General features: G+C 41.2%; 1 protein-coding gene across 2 annotated transcripts in view; it reads right to left on the bottom strand.

The window, feature by feature from the left end:
* Window positions 1-14,252, bottom strand: part of KLHL1 (kelch like family member 1) — a gene marked incomplete at both ends in the record, with an annotated part of 249,665 nt that overhangs the window by 13,243 nt on the left and 222,170 nt on the right. The gene's annotated exons all lie outside the window — the stretch shown is intronic.

The following is a 14,252-nucleotide window of genomic DNA, read 5'->3' as shown; positions in this document are numbered from 1 at the left end:
GGCTTTGAATCCTTCTAGGCATTATCCACACTGCCTCCCACTGTCTAGATTGGTACATATGTTACATTTAAAAGCTTAAATTAGATGGAGTGACCCGATTGCCTTTTCCTGTCAGGTATTAGGTATTAGGTAAGTAAGTTAACTCACCATGTCTGCTTGGTCTGAAGAACCCTTTCATGCCCAAATTAATGCATACCATACTATGTTATGTTCATGATCTATGTAGAATTTGTTGTTCATTACAAAATTTACAGAAAAAAAGAACTATGCAATAAAGACAAAATGTTTCTTATTACAAAAACTGAATGGCAGACTTTACAGCAAATAACAGTCACGTTAGCTGTATACCAGTCAACAGTCAGGTAGCGCAAAAATCTCGTTTGTGTGGATGATGGATGAAAAGTGCACGATGGGGTGTATACACCACAAGATGTAGATGAGCGGTAAACGTGCAAAATAGAAACTTGGCCTAAGCATCTGGGAGTCTGACCATAGCATATCAAGAGAAGAAAAGCTCATCAAGATCCCACCCTGAAACGTAGAAATGTCTTTAGCATCTGCCATGTTTCCTAACAATAACTTGGTTTCTAAAGAGCAATACATCCTAGCTGCATATGAGTCTGCCTTGGACTGTAGGAAAAATGTTCTTTTTACTGGAAAGTTTCATGATTTTTAATTGGCCTCTTCTAAGAGTCACATATATTTACCTAACTTGTATTTGATGTAGCCCTTTTTAAGGCTAGCCTAGCCACATAAAAAGAAGTAAGCCTGTGAAGAGACTACTATTTTACAGGCTGGATGTAAAATGCCAAGTTAAATCTTGCTTGAAAAAGAGACAATATGATGCATATTGAATGGAATTGCACATTCACTGAGCTGCATGGGACCCCCACGTAGGAGATATGAATTTGCGTGCAAAAGATCAGACCAGGGTACTGAATTAGTAATAAGCCTTAATGATTCTGCTAAGAGAAAATGCCACAGATAGTTTATTATATGATGCATGAAAGGCAAAGAAGCAGAACTCCTGGAGGAGGTTGCAATCAGCCATGCAATCAAGTTTTGTAGGTGGTTATATGAATGTAATACATTGCTAATTCTCTTGTGTCAAACACTGAACTGCTATTAAGGACTTTGTGGAATTATTAACCGATGCCTCTCCAAGGTCTGTACACAGTGAATATATTCCTGCGAGTGACTGACTACAAGACAATTTTGAGACCCTTTCTTGGGCACATACTAATTTGCTTTGAATTTTGCTATTTTCTTGAAAATGAAGGCTCAGGAAGATAAATTTTCTAATGTTCACTTTGTAATAATGCATAATGGTCATAAGGGACATATTAAACTAAAGCAATAGCTATTTACCACAGGCACAATATTGATCTAAATAACACAAGTTTCATTCCAGTTTTGTTTCATTAAATGACCTGAAAACAAAACATTCTCCTGCACATATGCCAACGTGTGTGTTGGCCAGCTCTATGTGTTTCCCATTCAAAATGAAAAAGAGAATAGATGGAAAAGTACTGCTAAGACAATAATCTAATTTATGGAAATCCGTTACTAAATGAATGCAACTATTGCAAAACTGGTGGAACTGAATGAATGTAACTGAATATAAATAAATAAACCCCATTTTTTAAATAAAGCTAAATGTTATTGAAGCCTCTCCACCTAACAAAATTGAAATGTAACAAATGAATGTGAAGGTTTGCATGGGTGAAGGACAAAATAGTAAATATGTATTTTTTTAAAAAAAATCATAATTAGTTTGCTTTATTTCTATGAATGCTTAAGTAGAATTAATAGAATGTGGAAGCCATTCTAAATTCTATCTGCTACAATCAAGCAACAGACAAAGTCTGACATTGCCAATTGATAATAAAAAATTTCATAAAGGACACAGCCACAAAATCTCATTTTTATGTTGAACTGTCTTTCAATAAGAACATGAAAAGGGAATACATTCAAATATCAGTGACTAAGATAAAGAGGAAAAAGGGAGGAAACATAATTGATGGAGAAAGATGAGGCTTTCCAAACAACTCTGGTGCTAAAAATGTTGGATAGGATTAAGAGGATCTATGTTAAGGGTTTTGTTCCTATAAAAGAAAATATCTCTGGGTCAGTTTCAGCACCTTGTCCTAAGTATTTATATTGCATTTTCCTGCTTAAAAAAATCACCAGTCATAATTTTGAAATCTTTCTTGAGATTATAAATTGTGACTTATGTCCTCAAGAGTGTTTGAGCATTTGGCTACTCCTTTGGTACCAAACTTATGAAACAAGAACAACAGATCGAGCTTTGTCACTAACCTTCTGAAAGCTCAAATGTTTTAAAAATGTTCAACTTAGTTTTTTTCAAAACTACTATAAAAGAAAAAAAAAAAAAAAAGGTGAATCCTGGCCAGAGTTGGTCATTAGCCCCAGGATAGACTTGCTGCTTGGGTACTCGAAGCCCATCCCCATTCATCTTTCACCTTCACCTAATTTAAATGGGTTACTGGTTTCTAATTATCCTTTCGTTTCCAATCTCCATTTGGACACCTTTTGATAGGAAACCTGATCTAACTCATCACAAAGATATCCCAGTATGTGGTCATTATTCCATGAATAAGTGTGCAAAAATGAATATTGCAGTTGTACTGGCTGTACGTGCCCAGGCGCTGGCAGCAGGGGCTGCAGGGGCAGCCTCTGTGAGGACAGGCCGGGGCTGCCCCACGCTGGACACAGACCGTTCCAGCCGGCTCCAACCGACCCACGGCAGGGCATGGCTGAGCCCTGCAGCTGTGCTGGTGGCGCCTTGGGGAAAACATACTTAAGAAAAGGCATAAAAATGCCACACAGAGTGAGGAGAGGAAAAAGACAATGAGAAACAGCAAAGGGAACACCAAAATCAGAGAAGGAGGAGGAGGTGCTCTATGGCACCAGAGCAGATATACACACTACAGCCTGTGGAGGACACCACGCTGAAGCAGCAGTATATTTCCTGAAGGACTACAGTCCGTAGAAAGCTCAAGGCGGAGTAAGTGAAATGTGTGAGAAAGAAGGAGCAGCAGATAGGAGGAGTTATGGACTGACTGCAAGCCCCATTCCCCATCCCCCTGCACTGCTCAGTGGTGCGGGTAGAGGAATCGGGAATGAAAGACATATGTTAAACCTGAGAAAGAGAGGAAGAAAGGTGGACTTTTAAAATTTGTCTTTAGTTTTCAGTACCTGGAATAGATTTTTATGAGATAAATTACATTAATTTTCCCCAAGTTGAGTCTGTTTTGCCTGTAATGGTAATTGGTAAGTGATCTTGCTGTCTTTATCTCAACCCATGAGCAATCTCATCTTATTTTCCTCGTCTGATGAAGGAGAGTCAGTGAGTGGCTGGGTGGGCATTTGACTGTTAGCCAAGGCTAACCCACTGTAGTAATGCATAATTAACTCCCAGCTTACAGCATCCCTTTTCTCCTTCACTCATTGTACAGTCCCTAAACACAGACCGATACTGTAAAAACAATTGTAATAGAAATACTACTGCTAATGGTAATATAATAAAACATCCATTGCTGCTTCTCTGTTGAAAGAATCAGACAGCAGTCGGATAGCTATTGATGGAGAATAATCTCCTGCAGCATTTCTCATTACTTTTTTATTTCTCTTCAGAGAAAACAGACACTAATATTTTTTTTCTCAAATAAAAGTAAAAGATGATTTGAAAAGACACTTAAAATAGTTCTATTTTTAAAAGTTAAGATTAGCCAATTCTTTTGTCATTTGTCACAGATCAATAAGTGTGTGATGTTTGATATAAACAGCAGCAGCAGATGGAAATATCAAGCTCACTAAAGCACATCTTTGAGGATGTAGCAATCAATAAAGGGCAGAACTCCCTTCTCCTTGGTTCTGCAAGATGTTACCATCTGAATGTACTGCTGCCCAGTGCATGCCAAAGTCATTATATTTGATGCTTAACTCAATGTACTGCTGCGATATTCTACCATTTAAAGTCAATCTGCAGATCATATTAACAGCTGAGTATCCTTTTGTAGCACAGATTTAGTGATAAAGAGAAGAAAAATAGAGGTCCAGTCTTCTTCCAATGAAAGCTGTAGTTACATAAAAAGAATGTTGACAATGTCCAACATACAAGTAAATACACAGGAATATTTTTTGTAATGTATTTTTTTATGGCCATATAATAGTAAAATCTAGACAATTTTCAGTTATGGTTCTGTTACACAATTATTTGGAATAACATAAATCTGTATGACACAGACAGTCTGTTTTAGGTATATATTCCAGAGGACAGTGTGTAATCTTAATTTCATTTTTACTTACAGTTTCCCTGTTAGAATAAAATTTGTTCTGAAACTAAATTACATGAAATAAATTAGTGCAAAGGTTCAGTGTTCTTCGGGAATGCATGCTTCATATACTAAAGCTTTGTTAATAGAAAGTTAATAAATAGCTACTGTAGTCTTTGAGGCAAATACATTTTAAGTTACTGAAAAGATTAATATTTATAGGATTGAAACTGTCATCTAGTTTGGGGGGGTTTCTTCTTAATTTTATAAATGAAGAAATGAAGACATAATCCTGAAACAGTAAGTGACAATTTTTAAATGTTTCTGGAAAATATAAGATTTTTTTTTGATGCTTTTGGTTCCTTGATACTTCTTACACACTGTAGAAGAGTACTATGGCTTCTGCATTATCTCCTGTAAACTACAGACTTATAGTCTTGCATAGTATATATTGCATACTAGTTGCACGTAACTTATGTCAGCCTCCAAAGAACAATTCAAATAAATCATCCCAACTTCCGACCTCCATCTGTTCCTGAATTTTTCAAACTTCTAAGTTAGTGTAAGTCTCCATTTCACATTTGATATTTTAACACTCACATCTGTTCCTGATGTGAGAGAGTTTACTCACTCTTTCTCTTCCAGTCTGTGCAAGAGGGTTGTTAATAGTAACAAGGCAGAAAAGATGATGCTGTTTTCACATCAGCAGTAACTACTGACCATGTTTCATCCCATTAAACTCTACAGTCATGGCAAGTCCTACAGGAGCTACCAAAGTATATTAAAAATTGATAAATGCATCAAGTTTAAAAGAAAATAAAAAAAACATATATACACATTAAGGCTAATACCCTCCACACTTCCATTACTGTTTAACCATAAGAAAGGTATGAGTATGAAGGAGATGGAGTCTCCAAAGCCTCAATACAGATTGTTACTGCTGCACAACACCAATTGTTGATTTGGGAAAACAAAGGCATATTACTGAAAAGGAAAATTCTCAGAGTCCAGGCTTCAGTGTTGCATGAAAACAGATAATATTACCCTTTCTATGAAATAAACATGCATTTAGAACCCAATGAGAATTTTGTGTACAACTTCTTGTTGTCTCCTTATCATTTCTATTCTATGTCTACTTTCCCATCTGAATTTTATCTATTTGTATCCATCTGTTCCTTGCCAACTGTAATACTTCTGTTCCTTTTCTGTGGTATGACAGGCATTCTTGATAATGCTGATGACACAAAACTGGGAGGAATGGCTGACACACCAGAAGGCTGCACTGCGTTACAGCATGACCTGGACAGGCTGGAGAGTTGGGCAGAGAGAAACCTTATGAAATTCAACAAGGGCAAGTGTACGGTACTGTATCAGGGGAGGAATAACCCCACGCATCAGTACAGGTTGGAGGCTGACCTCCTGGAGAGCAGCTCTGTGGAAAGGGACCTGGGAGTCCTGGTGGACAACAGGATGACCATGAGCCAGCAATGTGCCCTGGCAGCCAAGAAGGCCAATGGCACCCTGGGGTGCATCAAGAAGAGTGTGGCCAGCAGGTCGAGGGAGGTCATCCTCCCCTTCTACTCAGCACTGGTGAGGTGCATCTGGAGTACTGTGTCCAGTTCTGGGCTCCCCTGTTCAAGAAAGACAGGGATCTGCTGGAGACAGTCCAGCAAAGGGCTACAAAGATGATTAGGGGATTGGAACATCTCTCTTATGAGGAAAGGCTGGGGTACTTGGGTCTTTTTATTCTAGAGAAAAGAAGATTGAGGGGGGATCTTATTAATGTTTATAAATACTTAAAGGGACGGTGCCAGGGGGATGGGAACAGTCTTTTTTCAGTGGTGCCCAGTGACAGGACAAGAGGTAACAGGCACAAACTTGAACATAGGAATTTCCATCTTAACATGAGGAGGAACTTCTTTCCTTTGAGGGTGGCAGAGCACTGGAACAGGCTGCCCATAGAGGTTGTGGAGTTTCCCACTCTGGAGACATTCAAAACCTGCCTGGACGCCGTCCTGTGCAACTTGCTGTAGGTGACCCTGCTCTGGCAGGGGGCTTGGACTAGATGATCTCCAGACGTCCCTTCCAACCCTGACCATTCTGTGATTCTGCGATTCTTTGATAATCATGGTACCCCCCTATTTAAACTTTGCACTTTCAGTTAAACTTTCTTCAATATACATGACCAGAATTGTACACAGTAATATAAAAAGCACAATTTTTTTAAAATTCCACAATTAATAAAACTTTATGTATTCTTCAGTTGCATTTCCCTTTTTCACAGATTTCTCCTACTGTTTTTTCTGTACTAACAAGGTACAGAGCCTTTTTTTCCTCTTTTGCCACTCTACCATTAATTTTCTCCAAATGCAAGACTCTCATTCATGTATATACTATTAAATATCACAGTATCACAGTATCACAGTATGCTAGGGATTGGAAGGGACCTCAAAAGATCATCTAGTCCAATCCCCCTGTCGGAGCAGGAACACCTAGATGAGGTTGCACAGGAAGGCGTCCAGGTGAGTTTTGAATGTCTCCAGAGAAGGAGACTCCACAACCTCCCTGGGCAGCCTGTTCCAGTGCTCTCTCACCCTCACTGAGAAGAAGTTTCTTCTCAAATTTAAGTGGAACCTCTTGTGTTCCAGCTTGAATCCATTACCCCTTGTCCTATCATTGGTTGCTACTGAGAAGAGCCTGGCTCCATCCTCATGACATTCCCCCTTTATATATTTATAAACGCTAATAAGATCACCCCTCAGTCTCCTCTTCTCCAAACTAAAGAGACCCAGCTCCCTCAGTCTTTCCTCATAAGGGAGATGCTCCACTCCCTTAATCATCTTAGTTGCCCTACGCTGGACTCTCTCCAGCAGCTCTCTGTCCTTCTTGAACTGAGGGGCCCAGAACTGGACACAATATTCCAGATGCGGTCTCACCAGGGCAGAGTAGAGGGGAAGGAGGACCTCTCTCGATCTGCTAACCACCCCCCTTCTAATACAGCCCAGGATGCCATTGGCCTTCTTGGCCACAAGGGCACAGTGCTGGCTCATGGTCATCCTGCTGTCCACCAGGACCCCCAGGTCCCTTTCCTCTACACTGCTCTCTAACAGGTAGCTCCCCATCCTATACTGGAACCTGGGGTTGTTTCTGCCCAGATGTAGGACCCTACACTTTCCCTTGTTGTATTTCATTAAGTTATTCCCTGCCCAAATCTCCAGCCTGTCCAAGTCTCTCTGGATGGCAGCACTGCCCTCTGGCGTGTCAGCCACTCCTCCTAGCTTAGTGTCATCAGCAAACTTGCTGATAGTACGCTCAATTCCCTCATCTAAATCATTGATGAATATATTGAATAATATGGGCCCCAGTACCGACCCTTGAGGCACTCCACTGGTTACCGGCCTCCAACTGGACTCTGCCCCATTGACTACGACTCTCTGGCTTCTCTCCTTCAGCCAGTTCACAGTCCACCTAATTATCCGGTCATCCAGTCCACACTTCCTCAGTTTAGCCATGAGGATGCTGTGGGAGACCGTGTCAAATGCTTTACTGAAGTCAAGGTAGACCACATTTACCGCTCTGCCATCATCCATCCACCTCGTTATTTCCTCATAAAAGGCTATGAGGTTGGTCAAGCATGACTTCCCCTTGGAAAAGCCATGCTGACTGCCCCTAATAACCCTCTTATCCTTGATATGCCTTGAGAGGGCACCAAGGATAAGCTGTTCCATCAGTTTCCCAGGGATGGAGGTGAGGCTGACCGGTCTATAGTTACCCGGGTCCTCCTTCTTGCCCTTTTTGAAGACTGGAGTGACATTTGCTTTCCTCCAGTCCTCAGGCACCTCGCCCGTTTCCCAAGACTTGGTAAAGATGGTGGAGAGTGGTCCAGCAATGACTTCAGACAGCTCCTTCAGCACCTGCGGGTGCATCCCATCTGGACCCATGCATTTATGGATGTCCAGGTTGCTTAACTGGTCTCTGACCCAGTCCTCATCAACTAAGGCAAACTGATCCATTGACTTGACTTCATCTTCATCTGGGGTCTCAGCAGAACAGGACTCCTCAGGACAGCCCCCGACAGAGTAGACAGAGACAAAGAAGGCATTCAGTAGTTCTGCCTTCTCTGTATCTTCTGTCACCAGGGCACCCACCCCATTCAGTAGTGGGCCTACATTGCCTCTGGTGTTAGTTTTATCTGTCATGTATTTGAAAAAGCTCTTCCTGTTGTTCTTGACCCCTCTTGCCAGGTTTAACTCTAAGGAGGCCTTAGCTTTCCTAGTTGCCTCTCTACATCCCCTGACAGCAGCCCTGTACTCCTCCCAAGCGGTCAGCCCCTCCTTCCATGATCTATAAACTCTCTTCTTCCACTTGAGCTTGCCAAGCAGTTCCCTATTTAGCCACACAGGTCTCCTGGCTCCCTTCCTTGACTTCCTATGTGTCGGGATGCTCTGATCTTGAGCTTGGTAGAAGCAGTCCCTGAATGCTGACCAGCTATCCTGGGCACCTTTACCTTCAAACAGCTTTGTCCACGGGATTTCCCCTAGTAATTGTTTGAAAAGGCCAAAGTTTGCCCTGCTGAAGTCCAGGGTTGCGATTCTGCTTGCTATTCTGCTTCCACCAGCCGAGATCATGAACTCCACCATCTCATGGTCGCTGCAGCCAAGGCAGCCTTCAACCTTTACTCCTTGCACCAGACCCTCCTTGTTAGTGAGGACGAGATCCAGCAGTGCACCTCTCCTAGTCAGCTCCTCCACCATTTGCATCAGAAAGTTGTCATCAATGCATTGGAGGAACCTCCTAGACTGAGGCTGGCTGGCTGAGTAGTCCTTCCAGCAAACATCCGGAAAGTTAAAATCCCCCACGACAACCAGGGCCTGTGACTGTGAGGCCACTCTCAGCTGCCCATAGAAGGGCTCATCAACTTCCTCCCCCTGATCTGGTGGCCTGTAATAGACACCCACAACAGTGTCACCCCTGCCAGCCTGTTCCTTAATCCTCACCCACAGACTCTCAACTTGCTCCTCAACTGCACGTGGACAGTACTCAGTACATTGTAGTTGCTCTCTCACGTAAAGGGCAACTCCACCACCTCGCCTGGCTGGCCTGTCTTTCCTGAAAAGGACATAGCCACCCATGACCACATTCCAGTCATGTGAGCTGTCCCACCATGTCTCTGTAATTGCCACCAGATCATAATCTCCTGACGGAACAAAAGTTTCTAACTCTTCCTGCTTATTCCCCATGCTGCGTGCATTGGTGTACAGGCATTTCAGGGAGCGAGCTGAGCACACCGATTTCACCCTATGGGTATGGGAGGCCTCCTGGCCTTTATCAATTCTGGAGTGCTGCCCCACCAATGCAAGCTCAGTAACAACCCCATCCCCCTTTGAATCTAGTTTAAAGCTCTCCAAATGAGCCCTGCTAGCTCCTGCCCCATTTAATATCCCATTTATTTTGCTTCCTAGGGTCATCCAAATACTTCTGTAGTATAGCCCATGTTCCATATGATAATGTTCCCTTTGGTGTCACTTTGAATGTGGTTGAGTGTGTTTAAGAGACGTTTAGATGTGGTGTTGGGGGATATGGTGTAGGAGAGAACTTTGTAGAGTAGGGTAGATTATTGGACTCGATGATCCCAAGGGTCTCTTCCCACCTAGACAATTCTATGATTCTATGATTCTATGATAATTTAATTAGCATGCTTCTACTGTTACACTCATTTATCTCAAGGCTGACTTTTAAAGAATTCTAACAGTAAATTCGTGATGTCACATAGACTTCTTTTCTTCTTAAAATCCCTGTACTATCCATCTTTTTTTCCATCTTAAATAATTATTTCCTGTGTAACACCAAATAAGCTGCTTTAATGAAATTTTGGTAGAATAAAGCTGCTGTGTGAAATCTGCTGCTACTTAGAAAAACACCTATCCCTTTTATTAGTTAGTTTTAGTATTAGTTAGTATTAGTTCCTGTGTCTTAGGAAGCCACTTAAGAAAAGGAATATTGTTTGTGTTCCCAATTGAAGGATAGCAACTACCATATCCTACTGTGGGAAATCTGAGGATAACAAGCAGGTGACATTCACGCTTGGAGAGGAAGATATTCATTAATCCCTCATGGGTGAAACACTACTGTGATCTCAAAATGTAATAATGCAATGTGATTATACAAAAGAACCCTGTCAACTGTTTTGTTTAAAAAAAAAAAGAAGAAAAAAGTACATCAGATATTTACTTTTCTTAATTTCCGAAAAGCTCATCTGGATTCTATAACTTCAATAATTAAAAGTTTTATCAGACTGGATCATGATGCACATGTTGACACAATCCTTTTGAGGTTTTAGGAAAGATTTTTACATAATGTAGTAGTTTCAGTTTAAATTTAAAAATGTATTTCAGTGAAATAACATTCATTTCTGTGCACTCTGTTTTGCCAAATTCAGATAGTATTGCTCTCCATTCATTTGCACAGCAAAATAATTGATAATTGACTTTGAATATGTAAATAAATTTCAAAAACATATGTACATTTAAAAAGGTTCAATAAATTAAGAACTAATAAGAAGTTACTTATAAATCAATCATCTCAGAGAATAAGGAGATCAGCATCTGAAATTTTTAAATTTTTATTTCCACCATAAGCTTAAATAAAAATAAAATTTTCATCAATTTTTCTGTTAAAATGTATCATTTTTTTTCTGCTTAACATGACTTTAACTGGAAAACCATTGAAGCAGACCATAGAGGTATGGAAGATCACAAATGGAATAGTTTCAGACATTTAAAACACAAAAGAAAAGACTATAGTTTTTCAAGTATTTAAGAAGCTCACATTTGAGTTCTTCAGCATACGGTATCCCTTTTATGTGAAGTGCCCAGAGCAGTGTGGGAGACACACATGTAGGGTAGTTTCTCTCTCACTGCAAAATAGTTTAACCCTGCTGCATTTTATTTACTTACTTATTTAATTCAGTGCAGAAGAAAAACACAGGAATAGCCAGGAAAAGACTCCTCAGAGCTTCTATAATAAAATAATTTCTCCTTTGTTAAATGTTAAAGCCAACATCTTGTTTCTTATTGAGACATCCATTGCTAATATTCATAGAATTCCTTTAAAAAAAATAATCCATTTCAAAGCCTATTTCAAAGCAAAAAGCTCAGATGAGGAATACAGCATATGCCAGGTGTGGGGAACAGGAGTGTCGTAACAATACCACCAGAAAGTTGAAAGGTTTGGTCCTTATGTGTTTCAAGTTACAGTTCTTGGCATATGGGATGTTTTTTAAAGATGGGTATTCTGATTTAAAAAAATAAATAAATAAAATTTATTAATTAAATTTATAAATGAAAGGGAGCTAGCAGATGAGGTCGCTAAGCCACTAGCCATCATATTTGAGAAGTCGTGGCGGTCTGGCGAGGTTCCTGCCAACCAGAAAAGGGGAAACATAACCCCTATTTTCAAAAAGGGATACAAGGAAGACCCAGGGAACTACAGGCCAGTCAGTCTCGCCTCTGTGCTTGGTAAGGTCATGGAGCAGATCCTCCTGGAAACTCTGCTGAGGCACATAGAAAACAAGGAGGTGATTGGTGACAGCCAGGATGGCTTCACCAAGGGCAAGTCATGCCTGACAAACTTGGTGGCCTTCTATGAAGGGGTTACAGCGGAAGTGGACAAGGGAAGACCAACTGATGTCATCTACCCTGAACTTTTGCAAAGCATTTGACACTGTCCCACACGATATCCTGGTCTCTAAATTGAAGAGACATGGATTGGACAAATGAACCACTCGGTGGATAAAGAACCAGCTGGACGGTCGCACTCAAAGAGTTGCGGTCAACTGCTCGATATCCAAGTGGAGAGGAGTGACCAGTGGCATTCCTCAGGGGTCGGTACTGGGACCTGTACTGTTCAACATCTTTGTCAGCAACATGGACAGTGGGGTCGGGTGCACCCTCAGCAAGTCTGCCAATGATACCAGGCTGTTTGGCGAGGTAGACACGCTGGAGGGGAGAGATGCCATCCAGAGGGACCTGGACAGGCTGGAGAGGTGGGCCCAAGCCAACCTCATGCAGTTCAACAAGGTCAACAAGGCCAACAAGGTCTTACATCTGGGTCGGGGCAATCCCAAGCACAAACACAGGCTTGGCAGGGAATGGCTGGAGAGCAGCCCTGAGGAGAAGGACATGGGGGTGCTGATTGACGAGAAGCTCAACATGAGCCAGCAATGGGCGATCGCAGCCCAGAAGGCCAACCATATCCTGGGCTGCATCAGAAGAAGTGTGGCCAGCAGGTCAAAGGAGGTGATTCTACTCCACTCTCGTGAGACCCCACCTGGAGTACTGCATCCAGCTCTGGAGTCCCCAACATAAGAAGGACATGGACCTGCTGGAGCGTGTCCAGAGGACAGCCATGAGGATGATCTGAGAGCTGGTTCACCTCTCCTATGAGGAGAGGCTGAAAGATTTGGGGCTGTTCAGCCTGAAGAAGAGAAAATCTTATTGCAGCCTTCCAGTACCTAAAGGGGGCCTACAGGAGAGCTGGGGATGGACTTTTTACTAGGGCATGTAGTGACAGGATGAGGGGGAATGGCTTTAAAATGGAAAAGGGCAGCTTCAGATTAAACCTTAGGAAGAAGTTTTTAACTTTGCGGGTGGTAAGGCACTGGAACAGGTTGCCCAGAGAGGTTGTTGAGGCCCCATCCTTGGAGGTGTTCAAGTTCAGGCAGGACGTGGCCTTGGGCAACCTGGTCTCGTGGGAGGTGTCCCTGCCTACGGCAGGGGGGTTGGAACTCGATGATCTTCAAGGTCCTTTCCAACCTAAACCATCCTATGATTCTATGAAAATCAGTAGGGTTATTTGTTTAGATCTTGTCTCTGTTAGTTTGCCGCATGGCTCATACACTATTGAAACCAGATGCTTTCAGAGTAACAGGGTTATTAAAGCAGCTTTGTCCATTTGATCTACTCTGTAACAGTGGCATTTCAATGCCACTGTGACTTAGTAAGAGAAAGCAATGACAATTAAGCTTCAGTGGTTTGCAGATGATTTCACAGCATAAAACTAACTCCTAGTGTCATGGATGAGAAGTAGATCATCTGACTATATGATAACATTAATTAAATAATAAAATATTAATAATGAATGCATCCAATAAAGCCTATTTAATACAGAGTTTCTCTGCAAATAGGGGAAAAATGCAATATGAAAAACTCATAAAATTAGTTAGCATTTTTTAAGTCTGTAGTTTTAATTAATTTGAGATTCAATTTAAAAAATATATATCTGCATATTGTCATAATAATGGGACTATGGTTATTCTGTCAGACTTACTGTTACTGCTACAGAAAGGTACACGATCTCCTACAGATCTTGTAACATAGTTGTTTGTGGGCTAAATTAAGCTCCTTGTTTGGCTTTTATATTCAGTGATTCTTACGGTCTGTGGAAAGAGTCTGACAATCCCAGAAATCAATTCAGGCTACTTACCTCAAGACTGTATCTTAGGTGTAAGAAGGACAACCTAATATAAAGGATTTTTGAGAGTTTATCCAAATGAATAATCAAAACTGAATGATTTGTAACTGGAAGAAATGGGGTGGGCACAATTTAGTGGGTTGTTGAATTATGCAATAGCATATTCTACCATGAAACCCAATAGCCTTAATAAGTCCTTTGTTTCCCTATATACCTTTATACTAACTTTTATTAACTAGTCTTTTAATGTCCTCAATATTTACTTTCTCATTCCATCCTGCATATACAGCTGTTTCTCCTCCTTTCTTCCTTGCTGTTCAGTACCAATGAAGTATGAGGAAAATAATATTCCAGAAATTTGCCTTGCTCCATTGCTCCCACCATTCCCCAGGGATTCTTTACTGACTGCCCTTTATTTATGTTCAGTTGTCTACAGTGAGATTCATCTTTCCCACTTAAGATATCGAAAACATAGAAGTCGAT

The sequence above is a fragment of the Vanellus vanellus genome, assembly GCF_965231255.1.
Source record: "Vanellus vanellus genome assembly, chromosome: 1".
Classification (NCBI taxonomy): Eukaryota; Metazoa; Chordata; class Aves; order Charadriiformes; family Charadriidae; genus Vanellus; species Vanellus vanellus.
Note: the sequence above shows the minus strand (reverse complement) of the source record. Positions and strands in the feature narration are given on the sequence as shown.